We start from the raw sequence: 24,511 nt of genomic DNA on the forward strand, positions 1-24,511 counted from the left end.
CTAGCTGCATACAGTTCCGCACACAGAAAACACTGATCTTCACTGTTTAAAACATACAGAAGGGGCTAGCTTGCAGACTGAAGGTGTGCTAGCTTTGTGGAACTGTTCTCTCATACCCACCTTTGTGCAAATATGAATTAAACACTATCTGTACCCTGTGTCTGAGATTGGCTTATTGCACGCCAGGTGACCGAGCCCACGTTTGGGACAACCAATCTAATTTTGAAGGTACATTTCCTGGATACCACAGGTCTCCATACCTAAGAAAGGTGACTGTAAGAGGGCTGCAAGGCACCTGAAGCTCTCATGGCCAGTCCTGATGACCTGGCCATCTGTGAGTTTGTAGCTGTTCTCCAGGGAAGAGCTAGAGGCGGCTGTGTTCATCTCCTGGTCAAAATCCAGGGCAGTGTAGCAGCTTCTCTTTCATGTGGCACTTTCATGTCGCTTTCAGCTGGTGAAGCTGTAGCCTCTCTCTCAGGATCTTCGTGAGGTAGTCCATCAGGTCACGGCCAGCCAGATCCAGAGGGAGGATGGCATGGGGGTGGACACGGCTTCCATACTGAAAAAAGGGGAACACAGAATCACAAAATGGAATATATAAACCTTTAGAATTAGTTTTAAGCAATGTTAAATTTGATGGCTTTGTAACAGTAGCAATGGAAAATTACTGAGGTGCATGGTACATAGAAGAAAAATAAATAAGAGTACAGCTAGAGAACATACTGGCACAAGATAAATCGTTATAGTTGATGTAGTTTTAAGAAAAACAGTCTGGAAGAACAGGACACAGGGATAAGAAGCATCTGGGAATGGCAGGTGTCCAGGATGGGCTACAGTTAAACTAACTGATAAGTAGGACAATAGGAGGATTATTATGTCTCTGGTGCTAACAAACCAATTAAACTGGTATAAGCATCTACTCCGCATGCTTCAAAGGCTGCCAGAAGCGATGAAGATTGTTGGAAGAAGTAAACGGACCCTCAGAGACCACCACCACATTTCTGTACGCATGCGGGGAACTTTCTGGAAAATAACGTAATCCATACGTAGCCTCATGAATATGTATGTATGCCCAGGGACTATATAAGGACGGCTTGTGTAGCAACAGAGAGACACATGTTAGGAGGAGTTATCCCCCGTGTCTCCTGGTGCCGCAATAAAGAATACCTGCTTGTCAGCTTGAAAACTTTTTTGGGAAGTTTGTTCCTGGAATTTTCTCCTAATCAATACACACGGACAGCGTGGGTAACACCATCTCCAGAGCCCATCGTAGTAACAGCGGTACAATGAGGAGCGTACAGGGACAACACAGCCTGGATGCCTGTATACATGGCTGAGGTATCGAAGCTCTTGAGTATCATAGAATCATAGAATAGCAGTTTGGAAGGGACCTCGAGGATCATCTGGTCCAAGCTTTCTAGGAAAAGCATGACCTAGACTGGCTGTCTCAGCAAAATCCTGAAGTGTCCTGTGTTGGGGAACCCACTGCTTTCGGTCCCAGTGTTGGATTGTTCTCATCAATATGATCTACATCATCTTCTCTCTTCTTTGGGCTTTGGGTGTCAGGGTAGCCTCTGTTAGCAGTGCAGGGTGTTCCTCGGGGGCCACTCTCAGCTTGTGGTAGAAAGCGTGGTGCCAGCGTTCTCCATGTCATCCCAGTTGGTGACAATGCTGCATTCAGTGGGGTACTTACTTCACATTAAAGAAATTTCCCCACCCTAGGTATCCCATAGCAGAGTCTCAGGCTTTTGTTTGAGTAGCAGAGTGGTAGAAACAGCTTAAGCTGGGTGCCTCTGGCGAGGGACGTAGAACACAGAAATCCCTGGGCCTTTATACCCTTAACATTTAGGCACCCATTCTTGACACACTCTTCATATGCCTTCCACACACCTTTTGGATCCCAGGGTGTCTTTTTCTCTGAAGTCTTTTTCTTCTTTAGTTGATTCTTTCTCTGTCTGCAGCTGGGTTGGTAGCTGTTTCTTACCAGGATGGATTGCATCTTCTGCTGATAGGCGGGGCTTCCTTATCTTCTGGTTTGCATTGGCCTCAGAGCATTTCTTCGCCAACCAGGAAGTTAAAGAGAAGTTCATTTCAGGAGAAGCATCTTGTGGCCTGAACTCCAGCAGCTTTAGTTATTCATGCTAAGCAAAACTATTGCGACCAACATATGGTGAGAAGAATTCAGATAATTTTATCCACAACAGGCCTCTCTTTGTTATTATTAAGCAATCCTGCTAATATGTCCAAGAGGATTGAAGAAGGCTTTGAAGGTGTTTAACTGCCATCCTTAGTCTCACATATAGTGCTATCACTGCCAACAGGCAGAATATAATCAGAGCTAACAAGATTACCACCGGGTGGAGCACATGACTATAAATCCCCATAGCTATTGGTCACCACCCAAGGAGACCTTCCCACCATGGATGTTCTCCATCCTACTTCATCCTTCCAGTACCATGATGTATCTCTTCTGCATCACGATGAATGGTGAACTGGAAGGGGGTTTATCCATTGTTTAAAACACGGGCCTAGTAGTTGATACAGCTCACCATGGTTTAGTAGTTTCCTCACTAATGCAAGCTGCGTTGCAAAAGGGGTAGGCAGTAAATATTGGCTCAAGTGTATAATAATCGATAAGGCATAAGAGTTGCTGCATAATTTAAGTCACATCCCTTGAACTTTGTGAAGTTATAAACACAGCTATTTGAGTGATTACTAGTATCTACAGTAATGTCATCTACAACTATCAAATCACAAAGGGTTTTGCATGTGACAGTAGGATTTCACAGCATGCAGCTATTTTATTAATTTCCCCTCCTTGACGAGTTCTTCTATTTCCAAGGCAATTTCAGTGAGTTTTTGTTCTTTTTCTAGATCATAATCTCCTTTGCTTGTAGCTGCATATTTTTCCAAAGCATTGTTGACAGTAGGAAGCAGTTGTTCTCTGCAACACAAAGAATGGGATTTGGAAAGGAGTCCTCATGAACAGGAATGAAGAGGATGGTGGGAAAAACTTCAAAACTGAAAAAGCCACCCCAGCAGTGGGGGTTGTTCTACCTGGAGAAGGCTCTGGGGAGTACTTATTGTGGCATTTCAGTGTATAATGGGGGATAATAAGCAAGATGGGAATGATACTTCTTACCAAGCCCTGTAGTGACAGGGCTAGCAGCAGCGGCTCTAAGTGGGAAGAGGGTAGATTTAGATTGGACAGGAGGAGGGCATTTGTTACAAGGAGGGTTCTGAGGTGCTGGAGCTGGTTGCCTGTGGAAGCTGCAGTTACCCCACTATCTGGACCTGTTCAAGGTTTGGTTGGATTGGGCTCTGAGCAACCTGACAAGCAAAAAGATGGCTCTGCCCCTGGCTGCAGGGTTGCTCTAGACGATCTCTAAAGGTCCCAGCCACGCCAAAGCACTCTACGCTTCTACGATCCCGAATATATGGCATGCTAATGGTGCTGCCCATGGGACCTGCACTCCAGGATCCTGCAACTGCAGGTGCTTCACTGCGCAGGGCAGACATCCAACTAAGAACACTGGAAAAAAAATACTCACTGTTTCTTTTTCTGCCACTTCAATTTCAGAAGGTAACCCAAAGCTATCAGGAGTATGGATGCAAGGATGGCCACTGCCACAACTGCAGTGAGTGCTACCATGCATTTGGGTTCTTCAGCCTTTGCTGTTTCCTCACCACCATGACCAGCACCTGTTGGAGAAGAGACAGTCCCACATATTTCTGTATTCTGCACTGCTGACAATGCCATAGTGTGTTTCATGTTTGAGAGGCTGAACTCTCGCTGCATCCAGGTGTGTCTTCAGGCAAGGAGTGCTTGCTGGAGATATTGTTCCTCAGTGGTATGCAAATGCCTTGGAAGGCAGATGCAAGGACTGTGAGAATGATGACCTTAGGCCCTCTGTAGGAGAGGCTCTGGTTTGAGATCATACTAAGAATGCGAATCTTCACAAGTCCATGGGACCTGATGAAATCCACCTGTGGATTCAGAAGGAGCTGGCGAATGAAGTAGCTAAGCCAACATTCATCATATTTTGAAAAATCGTGGCAGACAGGTGATTTTCTGGATGACTGGAGAAAGGGAAATACAATCCCAATTTCAAGAAGGGGAACATGGAAGACATAGGAACTACAGACCAGTCAGTCTCACCTCTCTGCCTGGCAAAATCTTGGAGCACATTCTGCTGGAAAGCATGCAGAGGCACATGAAAAACAATGAGGTGCTTGGTGACAGCCAACATGGCTTCACTAAGGGGAAATCCTGTCTGACTATTTTGGTGGCCTTCTATGATGGGGCTACAGAACTGATGCACAGGGGCAAAGCTGTTGATGTCATCTACCTGGACTTGTGCAAAGCATTTGACACTGTCCTGCACGACATCCTTGTCTCTAAACTGGCAAGACACCAACTTGATGGGTTGACCACTCAGTGGATGAAGAATTGGCTGGATGGCTGCACGCAAAAAGTTGTGGCAATGGCTCAATGTCCAATTGGAAACCAGTAACAAGTGGTGGCCCTCAGGGGTTGGTGCTGGCAGCGATCTACTTCCATATCTTTGTCTATGACACGGACAGTGGGATTGAGTCCACCCCTCAGTAAGTCTGCTGATGACACCAAGCTGTGTGGTTCGGTTGATATGCTGGAGGGAAGGGACGCCATCCAGAGGGACCCTGACACATTTGGGAGATGGGCCAGTGCCAACCTGAGGAAGTTCAACCAAGCCAAGTGCCAAGGTCCTACACCTGGGTCAGGGTAATCCCAGGCACAGCTACAGGGAAGAGATTTAGTGCAGCCATGCAGAGAAGGACTTGGGGGTGTTGGTTAATGAGAAACTTAACATGAGCTGGCAGTGTGCGCTCGCAGCCCAGAAAGCCAACCGTATCCTGGGCTGCATCCAAAGGCGCGTGACCAGCAGGTCAAAGGTGATCCAGCCCCTCTACTCTGCTCTTGTGAGACCCCACTTGGAGTACAGTGTACATTTCCAGTGTCCTCAACATAAGGACATGGAGCTGTTGGAGCAAGTCCAGAGGAGGGCCACGAGGACGATCAGGGGCTGGAGCACCTCCTGTATGAATGCAGGCTGAGAAAGTTGGGGCTGTTCAGCCTGGAGAAGGCTGCGTGGAGACCTCATAGCAGCCTTCCAGTATCTGAAGGGGGCCTACAGGGATGCTGAAGAGGGACTCTTCATCAGGGACTGTAGCAACAGGACAAGGGGTAAAAGCTTTAAACTTACAGAGGGGAAGTTTAAGTTAGATATAAGAATGAAGTTCTTTACTGTGAGGGTGGTGGGGGACCGGAGCGGATTGCCCAGGGAAGCTGTGAATGCTCCATCCCTGGCAGTGTTCAAAGCCAGGTTAGGCGGACTCTTGGGTGAGATGGATTAGTGTGTGGTGTCCCTGCCCATGGCAGGGAGGTTGGAACCAAGTGATCTTAAAGTCCTTTCCAATCCTAACTATTCTATGATTCTATAGTTAAATGTTGGTCTGCAGACTACCAGATGCAGAGCAGCTATAGTGAGCTTTTCCTGTGACTCAGCTGCTCTAAGTCAGCAAATGGCCACCACTTACCAGTGCCAGACAATGGCAGACCCCAAAGACCTGCAGAGAGTGCATTCTCTTGAATTGCTCAAGAGTAAATGATTTAAAAGTAGAGGCTTATTCTTTCTGGCAGACAGACACTGACAACATACCAAGGGGACGCTCTCGAGGATGGAACCTAGTTGCCTGTTCAGCAGCTGGAACAGCAATCTGCTGCGGAACAGCTGCATTCAAAGACAGAAGGGAAAAAGCATTAGTGACCTGTTGTGACAAGGTTCTTCCTAAGTAGCAGCTGCATACGGGCCAGGGTAACCTTCTGGATAGGTCCTGGCAGCTCTCAAAGTGAAGACTATCTGCTTACCCTTGCTTTCTCTCCAAGGCTGTACATCAGGATGCCACTGCGAAGCTGAAGAGTCAACACCCACATCCACATATGCAACCGAAGGCAAAAGAGAAAGCTCTAATGAAAAATGGCTCATGTCATGCTGTACATCTCTGAGTCTTGTCCAAGAATACAAGGCAAGATGGAAAAGAGCTGCTCGCCTAGAGAAGTGAAGAAAAAGTTACCACGTACCCCTGGGATAGTCTTCATGCTGCAGAATGCGGTTCAGCCCAGAATCACGACTGGTAGGCACTGCTGTAAATAAATGGAGAAGAGAAAGCTCTTTGTTCCAATTAGCACTATACTTCTCCAGAAGAGAGCTATAGGAACAGGAAGGGGATGGTAGACTGGTGCCTCCCACCCACCCCAGCACTGGTGCTTCTGTTGTTGCCCACTCTACCTGGGCGTACTGCTACCCATGGAACAGCCTGGCTATCCCTGATACAGAGGACCTCCAGAAGGAGGAGAAAGAGGATGAAGAGCAATCGATTGGAGGAGGAGACTCCCCGCGCTCTCCCCATGCTGCTCACTGCTCAGTCCATCCCCTGCTTTGCACCTTCCAGGTTGCAAGGGCAAAGTAAGGTAAGGGCAGTAAGGTAGGCCATCTGGGTGACTTCACAAAGCTCTGCACAGCCTCACAGGGATCTTCTGAGACTTCACAGGCAACTTCTGCCAGGCCATGGAGGGCTGCACAGATGCCTGTGGGTCCACCCTCCGTCCATGGTTTGGGGACACCCTCTGTGTGCGACAGGAGGTGCCTGGCAGGGACGTGGTCTCCTCCCTTCCTGGTTATCTGGTGTGTTCTCCAATCTCCTACCACGTGGTGGGTTGACCATGGCCAGCAGCCAGACACACACCTGCTTTCAAAGTGAATAAATGCTCAAGACGCACCAGTGGCAGCCACCAGCAGAACCTGATCACCTTTAAGACTTGCAGGGAAAGTATTCAGTTGAATTGCACATGAGTAAATTATTAGAAAGTACAGGTTTACTCCTTCCAGTAGAGAGACATTGACAATGTGCTATTGGGATGACCCAGAGAATCAAACCCAGGATCTAGTTCAGCAGCAGGAAAAGTGCTCAGCAAGGGAATAGCTGCATCAAAGACAGAGCGGGAATAAGAGGGTTCATGACACCCTGTAAGGCAATTCTTCCTAAGCAGCAGCTGCAGAGGGGCTGGGGTGAGCTTCTGGATGGGTCCTGGCAGCTCTCAATGGAAGTGAAGACTCTCTGCTTACCCTTGCTTTCTCTCCCAAGCTCTACAGCTGGATCCCATTGCGAAGCTGCTGTGTTAGCACCTGCAGCCACATCTGCAACCAAAGCCAGAAAGGAACAGCTCCCATGAAAAATTGTTCATGTCACGCTGTGCATCTCTAAGCAAGAGTATAATGCAAGACAAAAAAGAGGTGCTCACCATACAAAGTGAATAAGGCGTGGCTACTTACCACTAGGAATCTCTTTACATTGCAGAATGTGGTATTGGTGAGAATTGTGACCAGTATGCACAGCTGTAAGCAAACAGAGATGAGAAAGCTTTTTCTTCCAATCTGCACCACGCTTCTCCATAAAAGAACCACAGAGAATGGACACGGATCATGGACCATTGTGAGATCCACATGGAGGTCCAGATTCTGCCAGGATCAAAGGAAAAGCTCCTGCTGCTACTGATACCACCACTTACTAAGTGGGTCCACAGAAGCTGTGTTAGCTCCATGCCTCCCCACAGGGCTTCTGCCTCCCACCCGCCCTGAAGATGCTGCCTCTGTTGTTGCCCACCCTACCTGGACGTCGTGCTGCCCATGGAACAGCCTGGCAACCCTCAAAATGCATGGTTGCCAGGAGGAGGAAGAGGATTAAGAGGAAGCAACGGGAGGAAGAGGCTCCCAGCACTTCCTCCATGGTTCTCATCACCTCAGCTCTCCACCAGCCTTGCACCTTGCAGGCCACGAGGGCAGAATGGCATTTCCGAAGCCAGACACCAAATAAGGCAGGATATGTATTTGTGACATCACAGAGCCCTTGCTTGTCATAACAGAGATTCTGTGCCATGGGGCACCTCTGTCAGGGCACAGAGGGCCTTGCAGATGCCTGTGGGCTCACCCTCATCTGTGCTTTGGGGACACCATCTACACACAGCCAGAGATGCTTGGCAAGGACGCTGTCTCCTGCCTGCCAAGTCATCTGCTGTGTTCTCTGATCTCGTACTGTGGGATAGGCTGACCTCAGCCAGCAGCCAACCACCCACCTGTTCTCAATGTGGAAAAATGGTCAAGACTTGCCAGTGCCAGATGCTGTCAGACCCTGGCCATCTTGAAGACCTTTGGAGAAAATGTGTCATTCAATTTCACATGACTAAAATACTAAAAATTACATTTTTATTCCTTCTGGCAGACAGACATTAAGAAGGTACCCGTGGGAAGTCCCCTGCCCACCCTCTTGCCACTCCCAGCCTGCAAGCCTTTGGATGGGGGATGGGTGGAGAAGAAAACTTGATGCTGGTCAAGCACTGCTCAGCAATAGCCAAGGCTGTTGGAGCTCCAAATGCAAGGCAGAGCACCACAGGGGCCATGAGGAAGAAAGGTAGCACCACACTAGCCAGACGCTTTGCATAACAACCCCAAAGATGTCAACACACGATCAAAGTGCACCTTAACTGGGATGCCACAAGCTGTGGGGAGCCTGCTGCAAAGGGTTTAGAGCCCCAAGCATTTAGAGGGCTGCTGGTTGCTGATGCCTTTCCTCTGTGCTGTATTCTGTGTCAGGTCTGCAGCCACAGCTGCAAACACACCTGGGGAAGAAATGTTCTCTTCAGGTGCTGTAATCCACTTCCTTAGAAGTGGATGGTAGTGCACGAAAGATGAGTCGGGTCCACAAGGCCCAAAGATGCAGAGGTATCTGAATATACCTTTTGGTGGGTTTTTTTTTGTATATTTCCACAAATTTTGGTGTGTAAAGTTCTGGGGCAAGGAAGGCATTAAGCTCACAGGGCAATAGCAGTCATGGCTAAATGTTAGTCTGTATTTCTGTATTCTGCACTGCTGACAATGCCATAGCGTGTTTTTTGTTTGAGAGGTGCAAGGGCACCTGAGTGGGTTTTGGTGTGAAAGGTTCTGGGGCAAGGAAGGCACTAAGCTCACTGGGCAGTAGCAGTCATGGGTCATCTGCCGAGATGAACAACTCCAGCCTTCAAGCTCGGATCGAGTGGAAGCCCCGTGTCCGGCAGCCTCAGCTCTGAGCGGCGAGAGCCACCGAGGGAGCTTCGAGCCCTCAGCGCTCCTCGCCCAGGAGCCGGCAGCTCCGCTGAGGCGAGCAGGGACTTACAGGGGCCGACACCAGCAGGGACAGTCCCGTCCTGAGCGGGGAAAACCCGCCCCGCAGCAGCGCGTGGGGCGCGCGGCTCAGGTTAGGCTGGCTGTTGGTCAGCGGGTGCTGAGCAACTACATCGCCTTCCTCGGGTTTTATTCCCCTCTATTTCATTGTGATGAGTATCATTATTATTTTCTACTATTGTATTTTACTTCAATTAGGAAACTCTTCGAATTTTACTTCGCGTTTACTTTCTTCTGATCCCCGTCTCTCCCCCCACCCCCCCCGATTTCTCCCGCGGGGCTGAGGGAGCGGCTCTGTGGGACTCGGTTCCCGGCTCGCTTACACCACGACAGAGGGGCAGGGCTCCCGCCTAACCGCCGCGGTCACACTCGCCCGGGCTGCCCTTGCCACCACATCCTAGTAGCTCCCCCACTTCTTAGCTACGTGGCTTCTCCGCTGTCTGTGCCCGGCCCTGTCTCTCACCCGTCTGCCACCCTGGCTGGGAGGTGCGCCCGAGCGCTCCGCCCCTCCGCGAGGCCCCCGCTCGCCCTCAGGGACTTCTTCCCTTCCTCAGAGGGACCTTGACACACTTGTGAGGTGGGCTGGCACCAACCTCATGAAGTTTCACCATGACAAGTGCAAGGTCCTACACCTGGATAGAAGCAATCCCAGGCACAGCTACAGGTTGGGCAAAAAGGAAATTCAGTGCAGCCCTGCGGAGAATGACTTGGGGGTGTCGGTCCATGAGAAAATGAATGTGAGCCAGCTTCACTGTGTGCTTACAGTCCAGAAAGCTAACCGTATTCTGGGCTCCATCAAAGAAGCGTGACCAGCAGGTCAAAGAATGTGATCCTACCCCTCTACTCTGCTCTTGTGAGACCTCACTTGGAGTATTGTGTGCAGTTCTCGTGTCCTCAACATAAAAAAGTCATGGAACTAGTGGAATAAGTCCAGAGGAGGACCACGAGGATGATCAGGGGACTGGAACACCTCCCGTATGAGGACAGGCTGAGAAAGTTGGGGCTGTTCAGCCTGGAGAAGGCTGCGTGGAGACCTCATAGCAGCCTTCCAGTATCTGAAGGGGGCCTACAGGGATGCTGATTAGGGACTATTCACTAGGGACTGTAGCAACAGGACAAGGGGTAACGGGTTAAAACTTAAACAGCAGAGGTTTAGATTGGATATAAGGAAGAAATTCTTTCCTGTTAGGGTGGTGAGGTACTGGAATGGGTTGCCCAGGAAGGTTGTGAATGCTCCATCCCTGGCAGTGTTCAAGGCCAGGTTGGATGAAGCCTTGGGTGATCTGGTTTAATGGGAGGTGTCCCTGCCCGTGGCAGGGGGGTTGGAACTAGATGATCTTGAGGTCCTTTCCAACCCTAACTATTCTATGATTCTATATACTGACATTTAAAGGATGAAGAGGGAAAACATGCAGATTCTGGTTTAGACATGATCAGAGACTTTACATGTGTTTCTTAAAATGGTAAAGAGGCATATACAGGAAAGCAGTACGGTTTTACAATGCCTTCTGTCTTCCAGCACCCCTCTGTCTTACCTCTAGACTCACAACCCAATTCAAGCAATCACCTTGTGAAATCTTTCCTCCTGAGGTCCTCATGGTGTAAAAAAGGGACCTTCCTCCTTTCCCTTCCTTTGAAGCTGACAACAGGAGGCCAATGTGTTTTCACAGCCTGCAACTACAATAAATTCCCCTTAAATGCAAGTTCTTTTATTTCCACAGCATTTTTGGTGGCTTGCTTTCTTTTCCTAATTTTGCTTGGTCTTTGTTTGTGGCTGTGTCTGTCTTGGGTGCAGTGCTGACAGCAGGTAGAAGTGGTTCTCTGAAATACTAAGCCCGAGTTTTTGGAAAGGACAGCCCAGCTATCCCCAACGTGCAGGGTCACCAGGAAAAAGAGAAAGTAATTGTAGGAGGAAGCCCCCCCCCCTCCACTCACCCTGTGTTGCTCATCACCCCAACCCACCACCTGCCTTGCATCTTCAGGCAATAAGGGCAGAGTGGCATCTCTGGTCACCGGGCAAAACTGCCAAGGCACAGAGGTTTGCGCAGGTGCCTGTGGGCCTCCCCTGTGTCCATGGTTTGGGGATACCCTCTGCGTGCTGCCAGATGTGCTTGGCAGGGACACTGTCTCCTGCCTGTCAGATCATCTGCTGTGTTCTTCGATCTCATGCTTTGTTTCAGGTTGACATTGGCCAGCAGCCAGCCAACTAGCCACCCAGCCAGCCACTCAGACTCTTTCCCCTCTCCCATGGGATGTGGAGAAAAGGAAGGTGGTAAGACTCCTGGATTATCTTAGTAAACTTAGATAGTGGACAGCCTGCAGACTGAAGGTGTGCTAGTTTTGTGGAAGTATCCCCTCACACCCACCTTTGTGCAAACACAAATTAAACATCACTTCCCTGTGTCTGAGATTTGGCTTATTGCAATCCAGGGAAATGAACCCACCCTTGGGACAACCAAGGCAATGTTGAAGGTCTTTTCATGGATACCACAGATCTCCATACATAAGAAAGAGGGCTGCAGAGCACCTGAAGCTCTCATGGCCAGTACTGATGACTAGCCATCTGTGAGTTCCTAGCTCTTCTCTAGGGAACAGCTAGAGGTGGCTGTGTCCATCTCCTGCTCAAAATCCAGGGCAGTGTAGCAGCTTCTCTTTCATGTGGCATTAATGTCGCTTTCAGCTGGTGAAGCTGTAGCCTAGATAAAAATCCAGGGCAACATGAGAGCTTCTCTTTCATGTGGCACTTAATGTCGCCCTAAGCTGTAGTGGTGAAGCTACTCAGTGGTGAAGACCTATCAGGATCTTCACGAGGTAGTCTGTCAGGTCACAGCTAGCCAGATCCAGAGGGAGCATGGCATGGGGGGGAGGACGGACATGGCTTCCATACGTGGGGACCGCGTGGGTAACACCATCTCCAGAGGCCATCACAGTAACAGTGGTACGACTAGGAGCATAGAGGGACAACACAGCCTGGATGCCTGTACACATGGCTGAGGTATTGAAAGGGATGTTCAGCCATTGATTCAAAAATGGGTCTAGCAGCTGATAGAGATCATTCTGGTTTAGTAGCTTCCTCACTAATGCAAGGTGCATTACAAAGGGGGTAGGCAGTAAATCTTGACTCAAGTGCACAGTAAGATTTGTAACAACTGATAAGGCATGAGTTGCTGCATAATTAAAGTCGCATCCCTTAATCTTTCTGAAGTTATAAACACAAATATTTCAGTGATTACTAGTATCTACAGTAATGTCATCTACAAATATCAATCCACAAAATATTCACTAAGTAGGTACACAGAAGCTGTGTTAGCTCCATGCCTCCCCACAGGGCTTCTGCCTCCCACCCGCCCTGAAGATGTTGTTGCCTCTGTTGTTGCCCACCCTACCTGGACGTCATGCCGCCCATGGAACAGCCCGACAACCCTCAAAATGCATGGTTGCCAGGAGAAGGAGGAAGAGGATGAAGAGGAACCCCATGGTTCTCATCACCTCAACTCTCCACCTGCCTTGCACCTTCCAGGCCACGAGGGCAGAATGGCATTTCCGAAGCCAGACACCAAATAAGGCAGGATATGTACTTGTGACATCACAGAGCCCTCGCGTGTCATAACAGAGATTCTGTGCCATGGGGCACCTCTGTCAGGGCACAGAGGGCCTTGCAGATGCCTGTGGGCTCACCCTCCATCTGTGCTTTGGGGACACCATCTCCACATAGCCAGAGATGCTTGGCAAGGACGCTGTCTCCTGCCTGCCAAGTCATCTGCTGTGTTCTCTGATCTCGTACTGTGGGATAGGCTGACCTCAGCCAGCAGCCAACCACCCACCTGTTCTCAATGTGGAAAAATGGTCAAGACTTACCAGTGCCAGATGCTGTCAGACCCTGGCCATCTTGAAGACCTTTGGAGAAAATGTGTCATTCAATTTCACATGACTAAAATACTAAAAAGTACATGTTTATTCCTTCTGGCAGACAGACATTAAGAAGGTACCCGTGGGAAGTCCCCTGCCCACCCTCTTGCCACTCCCAGCCTGCAAGCCTTTGGATGGGGGATGAGATGAAACCTTGATGCTGGTCAAGCACTGCTCAGCAATAGCCAAGGCTGTTGGAGCTCCAAATGCAAGGCAGAGCACCACAGGGGCCATGAGGAAGAAAGGTAGCACCACACTAGCCAGACGCTTTGCATAACAACCCCAAGGATGTTTTGCCACTGCCCAAAACAGAAGAGACCACCCTAGGTGTGGGGTAGGTTACTCCACTTCTGGACGTGTTCAGGGTTTGGTTGGATTGGGCTCTGAGCAAGCTCACAGACATTGAGGATAGGCAGAAGACTGGTAAATGATCTCTTTGGATCAGAAGAAGAGCAACACCTAACTTCCAAAAGAGGAGGAAAAAACCTAGGGTCCAAAAAAGACGTAACTCACTTTGGTAAGCTAGCAAAACAGAAGATAACCGTGTTCTGAAGGAACTTGGTGCATTATCATACAAAACACACCCCCAGAGGTGAGACACTCTTGCCCACAGAGACCCTTACTCACACACATGTGTACTGAAACAAAGATGTATTGTGTCTTGAAACAGACACAAGAATGTGAGAACCAATGATTCTAGCTGCATACAGTTCCGCACACAGAAAACACTGATCTTCACTGTTTAAAATGTACAGAACGACCCTCAGAGACCACCACCACATTTCTGTACGCATGCGGGGAACTTTCTGGAAAATAACGTAATCCATATGTAGCCTCATGAATATGTATGTATGCCCAGGGACTATATAAGGACGGCTTGCGTAGCAATAGAGAGACACACGTTAGGAGGAGTTATTCCCCGTGTCTCCTGGTGCCGCAATAAAGAATACCTACTTGTCAGCTTGAAAACTTTTTTGGGAAGTTTGTTCCTGGAATTTTCTCCTAATCAATACACACAGACAGCGTGGGTAACACCATCTCCAGAGCCCATCGTAGTAACAGCGGTACAATGAGGAGCGTACAGGGACAACACAGCCTGGATGCCTGTATACATGGCTGAGGTATCGAAGCTCTTGAATATCATAGAATCATAGAATAGCAGTTTGGAAGGGACCTCGAGGATCATCTGGTCCAAGCTTTCTAGGAAAAGCATGACCTAGACTGGCTGTCTCAGCAAAATCCTGAAGTGTCCTGTGTTGGGGAACCCACTGCTTTCGTGGGGAGATTATCCCAGTAGCTGATCCGTCCCAGTGTTGGATTGTTCTCATCAATATGATCTACATCATCTTCTCTCTTCTTTGGGCTTTGGGTGTCAGGGTAGCCTCTGTTAGCAGTGCAGGGTGTTCCTCAGGGGCCACTCTCAGCTTGTGGTAGAAAGCGTGGTGCCAGCGTTCGGCTGCCTCCAGAAGTTAATCGGATACTGTATATTAGGAACCTGCCATATAAAATCACAGCAGAAGAAATGTACGATATTTGTGGGAAATATTTGCCTATTTGACAAATCATAGTGTAAGTATTTTAGTTCTTTGTGAAAAGGGTATAATCAGCTTTAGTATCAGTATTCTTATGGTAGTAGACAGCAACTGGATTTTGTAGCTAAAGAAGTTATATGTACTTTAGCAGTATCCATATGTGCCAAAAGTGGGTGTGATGATATTTCTCTTAAGTGTGAATTTCTTAGAAAATAATATTGCTGATAGGTAAGGTGGAAAAGTTTAATTCTGATGTGGGCTTAGGTGTTTTGGTAAAAATATGGGAAGCTCTCCTAAGCAAATCTTAAGTATCTTTAACCTTTTAACTGCAGGTAAAAATGAGAAATCGAAATTGATCGTTTTAAAATTTTGCCTATTTAGTGAGTATTAGATACTTGACTGATGCAAAAATAAATATATTACTGTTGCTGCTGGAACTGTTGACCAGAAACAATTATCTGTGCTTCAGATACAGCTTGTCCCTGAGCCACACAGCTGTGGATAATGGCAGGCTGACTGAAATTCTGTTCTAAAATGCATTGAGATTATACAACAGATTGAGGTGGAGCAGGTTGCTCAGGGGAGTTGTGGAGTCTCCTACGTTGGAGGTATTCAAGGGCTGCCTGGACAAGTTCCTGTGTGATGTACTCTAGGTTACCCTGCTCTTGCAGGAGGGTTGGACTAGATGATCTTTTGAGGTCCCTTCCAACCCTTGGGATTCTGTGATTCTGTGAACTATCAAACCACAAAGGGTTTTGCACGTGACAGTAGGATTCCAAACTAGTTTCACAGCATGCAGCTATTTTATTAATTTCCCCTCCTTGATGAGTTCTTCTATTTCCAAGGCAATTTCAGTGAGTTTTTGTTCTTTTTCTAGATCATAATCTCCTTTGCTTGTAGCTGCATATTTTTCCAAAGCATTGTTGACAGTAGGAAGCAGTTGTTCTCTGCAACACAAAGAATGGGATTTGGAAAGGAGTCCTCATGAATAGGAGTGATAAGGATGGTGAGAAAAACTTCAAAACTGAAAAAGCCACCCCAGCAGTGGGGGTTGTTCTACCTGGAGAAGGCTCTGGGGAGTACTTATTGTGGCATTTCAGTGTATAATGGGGGATAATAAGCAAGATGGGAATGATACTTCTTACCAAGCCCTGTAGTGACAGGGCTAGCAGCAGCGGCTCTAAGTGGGAAGAGGGTAGATTTAGATTGGACAGGAGGAGGGCATTTGTTACAAGGAGGGTTCTGAGGCCCTGGAGCTGGTTGCCTGTGGAAGCTGCAGTTACCCCACTATCTGGACCTGGTCAAGGTTTGGTTGGATTGGGCTCTGAGCAACCTGACAAGCAAAAAGATGGCTCTGCCCCTGGCTGCAGGGTTGCTCCAGACGATCTCTAAAGGTCCCAGCCACGCCAAAGCACTCTACATTTCTATGATCTCAAATGTATGGCATGCTAACGGCACTGCTCACAGCACCTGCACTCTGGGGATGCTGCAACTGCAGGTGCTTCATTGCACAGGGCAGCCATCCAACCAAAAATGCTGGGAAAAAAAGCCTCACTTTTTCCTTTTCTGCCACTTCAGTTTCAGCAGGTAACACAAAGCTAGCAGGAGTATGGATGCAAGGATGGCCATTGCCAAAACTGCAGTGAACACCAGCATGCATTTGGATTCTTCAGCCTGCGCTGTTTCCTCACCACCGTGACCAGCGCTCGTTGGAGAAGAGACAGTCCCACATATTTCTGTATTCTGCACTGCTGACAATGCCATAGCGTGTTTTTTGTTTGAGAGGTGCAAGGGCACCTGAGTGGGTTTTGGTGTGAAAGGTTCTGGGGCAAGGAAGGCACTAAGCTCACTGGGCAGTGGCAGTCATGGGTCATCTGCCGAGGTGAACAACTCCAGAGAGGAGCCTTCAAGCCCGGATCAAGTGGAAGCCCCGTGTCCGGCAGCCTCAGCTCTGAGCGGCGAGAGCCACCGAGGGAGCCTCGAGCTCTCAGCGCTCCTGACCCAGGAGCCGGCAGCTCCACTGAGGCGAGCAGGGACGCACAGGGGCCGACACCAGCAGGGACGGTCCCGCCCTGAGCGGGAAAACCCGCCCCAGCGCGAGCCAGAACAGCGCAAGGGGCGTGCGGCTGTTGGCGTGGGCGGTGCTCATGAACAGCGATTTAGATTGGACAGGAGAAGGGCATTTGTTAGTTTAAGTGAATGACTGAGAAAAATGTTATAGCATCTATACATTTTCTGAAGGATTGACATCTAAAAATGAAAAATTTCTCTCTCTGAGAAGACTTGAGATATGTTTAGCAATGGCCTGCCTGCCGAGACAGAGACAAAATTAGGCTCTGATATAGTAAAGAAGCAAACAGCAAACACGTTTTAAAAACCCTGTGATTCTTAAAATCAGTACATATCTAGGGAAGAAGGGATCTAATAAGTGCATAGAAAGAAAAAAGGATTATAGGGAAAGCTTGAAATAACACGAAAGAGGACGTCTGATTTCCTTTCTTACACTGCATTTAGATACCCCTTCTACAGAACAGATACGGCCTTAAATTTAGCTTTAAACAACATACAGAAATTTAGAAGATTCTGAGAAAAGATGTAATGAGTAGGTCTGCTCGGAAATTGGTAAAAATTCATATGAGCCATCCCTCAGAGCTGAAGAAATCTGTACCAGGTTTTACAGTGACTTACATCATAAAACACTGTTTTGTGGCTTACTGTTGCACATTCCAAATGTGCATGTGCACATTTCAGTCTTTCTCATGTTGATATGTGGAAGTTTGTTTTGCAAAATAATCTCAGGCTAATGGCAATTAAACAAAGAACTTTTGCAAAGAAATTTCATGTAATTCTGGCATATTGTTACTATAAATGTTTATGAGACAGATACTCAACTTCTATCGCATACCTTTGTCAAACTGGATTGTGAGAAGCAATGCAAGGAGGTATTTTATCACAGACTTATCAGTTAAGCAAAGCTAAATAGCCTTGTGCAGATCAAAACACGCTGAGAAACCAACATGAACAACTTCTTGCTGAAGTACAGGAAAGAAGCCTGTATACAGATGAATAGTATTTATACAAGTAGCTTTCAAAAAGCTTAACTGGCAACATGAGATAAGCTTTATTAAAAGATTAGCACAAATATAGTACAGCAACTTTATCTAAATCTCACACTAACAAAGATAAACACAGATATTATGTTTAATATCTAAGATGATATTCCTCCAGCTGCTGATATAAACCCTTACATGCACCCTAAAGGCAAGACACTAGATAAGGTAACATAGCAGATTCCTATATTTATTATTATTTAGGCAGTGCATTAAAGCAATCTGATGTAGCAGTGCAGCTCCGGAAAGAATGAAAGTTTTTCTCTGTTTTCTTCTTCAATTACCACAAAGAAATACCTTTTGCATTGGTGGTAGTTCTTTTGTTCCACCTGTTTCCTTCTTGCACCTTCCAGATCTTTAATTTAAGAAGTTTGGGAGGCATTATCTATTGGGAAATTATTAAAAAAAAAAAAAACATGTGTATCCTTTTCCATGCTTTAGAAATCTAAAAAAGTATGTAGTGATTATTATTAGAAGAGGAGACATTAAGATGCACCAAGAGGCAATATTTGCAATTCGTCTGTCCTGCTGCCATATATTTGAAGCAGCTGATCATTTTCTTACCAAACAAGGTTCTGGTGAGATTTTGGGACTAAACATTTCATTGGGGAGCTGGTGAGAAGCAAGCGGTATGCCAGCTCAGGTGTCACTCCTTGTTTCAGGGGCCTGCCACGAAACCTGGGTGATATGCAGAGACAGCAGAAGAGTTTTAACTTGGACTCCAATTGTTGGTACCTGGAACCTACCATACCTGCTGTCATTACAAAATGCTTGTAAACTCTGTGGTACTTTCCGAAGCTCTGAGGATACTTGTCCTTCTTCTCCCTCCCACATATTTCTTCTCTCCTTCTTCAAGTTTTGGTTTATGCAGTGGTCCTCACTTTTGCTATTCAGAAACAAAAATAATATTTCCCTGAAACAGTAATTAATGGAAAAACAAAATCAGTGACCAATATTAGGCTTAGTCAACATTAAGAAGTTGTGTAGCCCCGCAGAAGCAGACATATAAAATGGAAAAATAACAAATCCCATATTCAAACACTTACTTCAAACTAGCATTTGTCTAAAGCACTTGTATAATCTTGGGGACTGTGTACTTATTACTGTTTGATGCATGTTAAGAGTAAATCTTTTTATTTCATTAAAAAAAAATCAAAAATAATCCAATTTGCTCTGTCTCAGAGCTCTGTGGTATGAATTAAAGCACAGTAAGTGGGGCTACCTTGGAGATTTGCTTCAAAATCATTTCTTACCTGAACTAAGACACTGATATAGATGCATCCTTAGATTTCCTGTTCTAGGTCCAAAAACCAGGCAGAAGGGCTTGAACTTGTCATACTGTAATTTCAGGCTTATAGAAACTACTTGGGTTTTCATTCAGATTTGAAACTCAAGATTTTGAAATCTGAAAGTTTCCATTGAAGGAAACCGTGTTTTCTAGCTAGCTCTGCCCTGGGCTGCCAGCTGTGTGGAATGGGACAATTCATGAGAGAGTCCAAACCAGCTACAGCAATTTGCACTCAAGGCATTTCACGTGCCTTTTTTTTTTTTTTTTTTTCCTTCCTTGAAGTTGTCTCATCTGGTCTGCTCTGAAGTCTTTCATCTTTGCTCAGAATAAAAAACTCTATTGCCACTCAAAATCTTTGGAGAAAGGATGAACAGGAAGGCATCAATTTACACTGTTAATTGTTGTATAAATTAAGTCTCTCTTGAGATTAGCTTCTTCCCAAGTCAGATTTTCGTTAGGGAAGTTATGCCGGCAGTTCTGCAGCAATATACCTTTCCCTGCACTGAAACTTTCTGTAGCAAAAATGAAGCAAAATTAGGGCTGGAAAGAGCATGAGTAGGTTTTGACTGAAGTCAACCCAATCTTCTGGCCAACCTGCTGAAGGCTAGGAGGTATTTTGACAAGGAGATATCTTGAAGTGCTCAAAATTCAACACCTCTTCTATTTTTCATTCTTAATGTAGTTCCTGGAGTCTGATGTAGGCACAAACAGTTTTCAAATACTTGGCTTGAAATCTTAGGCAAAGTAGAGTTGCATTGCATAGCCCGGTTCTAACCAGTGGTTGTTTTACGCTAGACAGGTAGTAAGCAGAGGCTAATATCTAGCCATAATGTGTTTGTACCCCTGAGCTCTTCTCCTTCGCTGAATTTCTTGACTGAGAACGATTATTCTCTAGAAGCAGTCTAATGCTGGAGTTGCATGACTCCACGCAAACTGTGAACTTATGCTGTGACCCTAGACATCTGTATAGGAAAGTGCACTAAAACTCATACATAATTTGTAGGGGAGTCATTAACGTGCAGCACTTAGTTAGACTACTCATGGGTTAGGAAGACTGTACCTGCCCATGGAGGACTGCTGCTGAAAACTTTGCTATGTCCATCAAAGACAGACTACAAAGCATTTCTAAACTTGTAGTTGTTGCACAGCTAGGGATAGGAATGGAGTCACGGTAGCATAGATTTCTCATTGTTTAGCCAAAGTGTTTTGTTAGCATTTTCTTGCAGACATGAGAGCCTTAGTACTTTTTTAGGTCATCTGTAGGGTATGTGAATAACCTCTGATCAAGGTCAAGATTTTCCCCAGGGTGACAGAACAGGCAGTGATAGGTAATCCCACCCAGGTAGCACAAGGGTCCCTATTCAATAAGTAATAGAAATCTGGTCCACTATCTTCTTCCTAGCAGAGATGGGAGACAACTTTGTGGATAGTCTTTGCTAAAACCACACTGAGCTGTAGGGCTCTGCATAGCCCTACCAGGAATTACTGCCACAGTCAGTTCCATGGGTGAGAAGATGATGGACATCATAGATACTTTGTCGTGTGCCTGTGTATGGCTTAATACAAACCTAGGAGCAGCTGCTGTTCTCATTATTTTGGTACAATTTAATGATCTTCACATTCAAATTCCAGAAAGTACAGTTTAGGAAGAGAACATAGCAATGAATTAGGTAGTTCATTCTGTGCACAGTCTAAGCATAGCATTTGGCTTCCTGGCTAAATATCTGTATTTGTACATCTATAGTGCAGGTCTCTACATACGGGTTGGATATTTGGTGTCCATTATAGTGAGTTAAGTCTAGTGAGCTGTTTAAATCACCCTAAATTCAAAAGTCATTTGAGTAACTCCCACCTCACTTGGGTTTACTAACTAGATATCTATTGACTACAATGGGATCTTGCACAGCTCTCTTAAACGAAGATGACAATTTTTTGTGGAATTCAGCGTTGGAATTAAAACCTAAATTCAAGATGCTACGCTTACAGGTAACATCATTTCACAATGAGATGTACCCAGAATACATAAAGTACGTAGTTTGCATTGGCACAAACTTTACAGAAATATTGAGAAATATATAGTCTGAGAATAAATTCACAGCTAACTTCAATTTTGCAACACTCGGTGTTCCTGAGGCCTGATTGTCTATATTGTCTGTGATGCCAGATTACACAGGAGGGCTTTCTATATGACATCTAGGAAAAAAAAATAGCTCCTAAAATGAACACTTACAGGAATGTGCTGTGAAGAAGGCGATGTAGCAATTATCCATAAACTTCCATTCAAGTAAGGCTGCATACAAGCTCCTAATTTGGCTTGCCATCTAACAGCAACTTGCACTTCCAGCAAGTACATGTTTCTTCAAATATGTGGTTTCATCAGGCAGACAGTGCAGATCGAAAAGCTAGACGCTGACAAATGCCTCCTTTTCCTCTGTCATCCTTTCCTGATCTCACTGTGGGAGCTTGTCATGTTCTACACCATACAATACAAGAAGACCATATGGCACTTAATAAACAGATAAAATCCAGCACATTTACTGGTTTTGACCAACAAAATCATCAGTCAGTTACTCTTTTTCTGAGGTATTGTAGTAAAACGTATGCAGGAATGTGGGGTTTGGGGACAAAGGAAGCATTAAGGTAATAAGCTCCCAACCATTTTCTCCTTGATGCTTTTCAAGAGTGTCAAAATAGAATCTAACATTAATATGACAAGAACAAGTAAGCTTAACAATTAACTTCTTGGTCTTCCACAAAGAAGACCTTGTTTACATTTGTAAGGGTTATAATTTATTTATAGTAAATCCTTGCCTAGATTTTTAAATATGTGTGTGAAAAGAGACTGGGACAAAGGCTACCAGATACTTCCATGGGAGATGGTATGTGTTGATATGTATGATGTGAACTCCAAATATGAAACAAAAGCAACATTTAGATTGTAAATGGGAACAGATCATCCTAGTCATTTTTGCCCTTGTGTTCCTTGGCACGAAGTTGGTAAGGACTTGGCAAGTCTGCCAGGAAAAGTGAGCCTCAGGTATTTTCTGTTCAAAGTACATTCTCTCTGAAGTACTGTATCACAGAAAATATTGGATTTGCAATGCTGAACATAATTCGCTAGAAATTGCATTGTTCCTATATTAGCTGTAATAGTGCCATTTTATCCACAATGATCCACTTTCCTGTATAGATTTGATGTGTGCATTTATGGAACAGTAAAACTACAGGTATTTGTTTTGCACAAAAGGGGAATCATCTAGTTGCTTGTGTTGAGCTGCTGTGTCAGTGTGCATTTATGTTTTGTTTTTTTTTTTAATGACAGTGTATTTAGCATGGAAATCTCATGTATGTTGAGAGAGAAACTAAGAATTGCATCTAAGGTTCAATCATAATTGGAAATCAAGAGCAAATGAAAAATCTGTTCCTGCTAAAGGAGCATTTTAAGTGTTCCCTTTAAATAAAGTTTATACAACTGTGCTCTGTGACCTTGCGTATTTTGAACCTGCTTGCCAACTTCAAGCAGACATGACAAAAAGTATAGAGATGTCAAGCACATTCAGTACTTTAAAGTTTGCTGAAAATTGGCAGCAGGCTGCTGTGTTATTACTAGTCACACAGAGTGAAAGGCTCATAATCTTTTCCTTTCTTAGATGCTAAAGAACCTGTGTGCACAAGATATGTGAGAAATCAAATCTGATTAGTTCAGCTGCTGATAGAACTATCTTTTGAAGTAATCTTTCCAGTCTCTCACTTTTATTATTATTGCTGTTAAAAACTTAGAGTTGAAGATCCTAAAGAGAAACTGTTTTTTTTTTTTTTTGGTTAGTTGGTATTGATGGATTGTTTGTTGTTTCGTTTTGTGTTTTTTTCAGGAGGAATTATGAAAGGAGGAAGCAAAAAGCAGTGTCTTGGGCACCAAAATTCAGAAGCTATTGAAAAAGAGAATGATGGGAGTATGAGTCAGGGGAGCAAACAAATAGTATTATGTACTCAGCTAGTCAAAGACTGAACTTTAAGTAGTTTGAGACCACTGACTGTGCCAATCTAAGTTCTAAATTTTTCTGTGAATCTTACCAGCATTTAAAGGCACTTTTTTTTTTTTTTTTCTGTAAATCAACTCTTGCAGTGGTTTTCATTCAGGTGGATGACAGTGCACATGAAGACTCTCACTAAGGTGTTGTCCTACCTTTTGTCTGATTCTTCAAAAGTGTCTCTACTCAAAGTTACTGCATCTAATTCCAATGTCTGCATTAATTTGTGTGCAGGTACTCTGTAAACTGGCACATGACCACATAGTGTGTATTCAGTGTGCAAGTTCACACTTGTGGGATTAAAAGAGTTTCTTTTAAAGAGTAAGATCCTGTAAATTCACACCCTCATTCACTAAATGGGGATGTTCCAAAACAGAGAAGCCCTCAAAGGCTACATAACAAGTAACAGAGGTTTATGAAGGTTTTTTCCTATGCAATGGGAGTTTTCTTTGTGGGTTCATGTGTCTGGTGCTACTAGAACTTGCTCTCTGATTTGACACCCAGGCAAATACAGTACTCAGGATTTTATCTAAGTGTAATTCACAATTTTTACATATTTTGGAGAGGCAATGGACCAGTTGCACAATCTACATGACTGTTCTCTCCAGTAGTAGATGGCTGTGATGAGCTGACCCAATAGTCCTGTGTATATTTTCATAGCTCATTTCTGTGAACATCTGTTCACATCCAAAATACCCTATTCATGCTACTCACATAATTAGATGACAAATGGGGCAGTGACCCTTGGGGACTAGGTTAAATACTTCAAATGTTAAAAGTTGTTGCCACTTATGGGGGTTCTTTTCTGTTAATTAAGCTTTTATCCAAGACCAAACACAGCTATTGCTATGATTATCAAGATTATTTATTTACTAAGTACTAGTTAAAGATGCTATTTTGTTTTACAGATTTGACTGGCTTTGACGAAAAATATATGTTCCATAATTTCAGAATTTTTGAAATAAAAATTCAGCCATATTCACTTTATTAATGAAATATGAGCCAATCTTTGTTTTTCACTAAGTTTAAACTTTAGCAAAAAACCCAGGAGCAAAAGTTTATTGTATTGAAACAAATATATATTACCTTTGTCTACTGCCTGTGGTCATCAATATGTTGTGTGTGAATTGTGTGAATACTTTGTGTGGAAAAATCTCTATGTGACAAAACACATATAGAGTGAATCTAAATATACATGTAAATTAATTACAGCAAATGCTTTGCCAATATTTTTCAAAATCACTTTAATGTATTTATACTCACCTAAAAATTTACTGCACAGGCTGGAAGGGGTTACTCTCACTTGTCTGTATGGACAGGCAAGGGTTGAAACGGCAGGTGACAAGGTGCATGGGAAGCTGCAGAACCAACCTTGCATGCAGGC

At 45.1% G+C, this 24,511-nt stretch overlaps 2 pseudogenes; both read right to left on the reverse strand.

Annotated features, from left to right (window-relative positions):
- Window positions 1-216: 216 nt before the first annotated feature.
- On the reverse strand, window positions 217-2,090 carry LOC101871056 (actin, cytoplasmic 1-like; annotated as a pseudogene).
- Window positions 2,091-9,195: 7,105 nt separating this feature from the next.
- On the reverse strand, window positions 9,196-14,856 carry LOC117438994 (actin, cytoplasmic 1-like; annotated as a pseudogene).
- Window positions 14,857-24,511: the final 9,655 nt, after the last annotated feature.

The sequence above is a fragment of the Melopsittacus undulatus genome, chromosome 2, assembly GCF_012275295.1.
Source record: "Melopsittacus undulatus isolate bMelUnd1 chromosome 2, bMelUnd1.mat.Z, whole genome shotgun sequence".
NCBI classification, from domain to species: Eukaryota; Metazoa; Chordata; class Aves; order Psittaciformes; family Psittaculidae; genus Melopsittacus; species Melopsittacus undulatus.